The sequence below is a fragment of the Orycteropus afer genome, unplaced genomic scaffold, assembly GCF_000298275.1.
Source record: "Orycteropus afer afer isolate SDZICR_OR568_19922 unplaced genomic scaffold, OryAfe1.0 scaffold00425, whole genome shotgun sequence".
Lineage (NCBI taxonomy): Eukaryota > Metazoa > Chordata > Mammalia > Tubulidentata > Orycteropodidae > Orycteropus > Orycteropus afer.
In genome coordinates, this window is record NW_006922012.1 from 2,337,519 (window position 1) to 2,339,907 (window position 2,389).

Below are 2,389 nucleotides of genomic sequence, written 5' to 3' on the forward strand. Positions count from 1 at the left end.
AAAGAGGGCCCTGCTAATCCATGGCATGAGGTGGCAACATTAATACGCAAAATAGCACCACCAATAGATCAAGTACTTGTGAGAAGTGAGGCTCTGAGTGATCACATATTTGATACTTTTCTGCAATATTGTTAGCAAGAGGAGTATAAGGAAGCTGGTTAGTCAGTCCTACTTACACTAAACAAAGTAGTGAAGGAGGGATATGAGCTCAAGGCTGCTCAGTCACAGCTTAAGCGCTGCATAAAAGACCTCAATGTTTCCAGTTGTCTTCTGAAAGAAAGCCTTATTTCTTCTAGTAACAGAGCTGATATTGCTGAAAAACAAACCCAGTGGCTTATTGTAAGGGTGGCTGAATTACAACACCAATTAAATTACCAACCCAGAATGGTGTCTGAAGTTAAAGGAAAGGCATTGATTGGGAAAAATGGGATCCTGAAACCTGGAATATGGACATATGGGCAGATAGCCAGGAAGATCAGGATATGGAGCCTGTAAATTCTGTTCAATCCCTCCCATCTGAAGGGATTACTGTATGCCCATTATCCCCTCAACCTCAGTTTGATGGGATTAGCCCAACTGTTCATGTTGGGTCATTGCCTGAGGCAGAGGCCATGGAAGACATTGCTGAATGTTCTCAGGAGCTGCCCCAACCACCCATTGTTGCTGCTAGACCTATAACTAAAAAAGATAAGTCCAAGTGAGCCCCAAAAGATGAGATATAAAGGGTGACTGAGGAGTTGGTATGCTACACCCAAAAAGACCTATTTGATTTTGCTAACATGTACAGACAGAAACCTAGAGAATATGTATGGGAATGGCTACTGAGAGTGTGGGATAATGGTTCAAGGAATGTAAAATTGGAGCAGTCTGAGTTTATTGATTTAGGCCCACTAAGTATGGATTCTTCATTCAATTTTCAGCTCAAGAGGTTAGGAAAGGATCTAATAATTTATTTGGTTGGCTTACTGAGGCATGGATTATGCGGTGGCCTACCTTAAGTCAAGTTGAAGTAGCAAACCTGCCTTGGTATAATGTAGAAGAAGGTATCCAGATGCTTAGGGAAATTGGCCTGTTAGAATGGATTTATCAGATTAGACCCCTATAGCCAGAAATGGAGAGTCAAGAAAACATGCCTTTCACCAGTATGTTGTTGTTATGTGCCGTCGAGTCAAACCCGACTCATAGCGACCCCTCCTTGTGTTTCCAAGGCAGTATCACTACAGAAGTAGGATTGCCCAACCTTCCTTCCGAGGAGTGGCTGGTGGGTTTGAACCGCCAGCCGTCTGGTTAGCAGGCAAGTATCTTAGCCAGTATGCTACCAGAGCTCCCTTCACCAGTATAGTGAGGAATAAATTTGTGAAGGGAGCTCCAGCATCCTTGAAGACTGCTGTGATTGCTATTTTATGTAAGATGGATTTGACAGTGGAACTGGCCTAATTGAACTAAGACACTTAACTAGGATGGGGCTGATTGAACCCCATGGTAGCAGGGGTCAAGTGGCAGCAGTTAATTGACAAAGGCAAGGTGGGCGTGGTTACCATAATGTACAGCAGAATTGGAACAGTAATCAGAATAGTCCAATGCGTGTGGAATCGTGGCATTGGCTACTTGCGCATGGTGTTTCTGGTAGTGAAATACATGGCAAACCTACTAAGTATTTACTTGATCTGTATAGACAGAAGAATTCTAGGTCATGTGAACAGTAGCCTAGATTGAATTGCCAGAATACACAGTCATGGCCTCTCAGTCAATTCCTAGACTTGAATCGGGTTACAGACCCACAGCCCCTTGAATGAAGAGGAGGCCAGGTCCCTTTGAGGAAGGACCCCGCTATACTGCCAAAAATTTATAATGTCAGTCTTTCTCCCAGCCTTCCCCAAAGGGATCTGAGGCCTTTTACAAGAGTAACTGTTCACTGGGGAAAAGGAAATAATCAGACTTTTCAGGGATTACTGGACACTGGCTCTGAACTGACACTAATTCCAGGAGATCCAAAGTGTCATTGTGGCCCATCAGTCAGAGTAGGGGTATATGGAGGTCAAATTATTGATGGAGTCTTAGCCAAGGTGTGTCTCACAGTGGATCCAGTGGGTCCCCGAAGCCAACCTGTAGTGATTTCCCCAGTGCCAGAATGCATAATTGGAATAGATATACTGAGCAATTGGCAGAATTCCCACATTAGGTCCCTGACATGTGGAGTAAGGGCTATTATGGTAGGAAAAGGCAAGTGGAAGCCATTAGAACTGTCTCTACCTACAAAAATAGTAAAGCAAAAGCAATACTGCATCCCTAGAGGGGTTGCAGAGATTACTGCCACCATCAAGGACTTGAAGGATGAAGGGGTGGTGATTCCCACCACATCCCCATTTAATTCACCTATTTGGCCTGT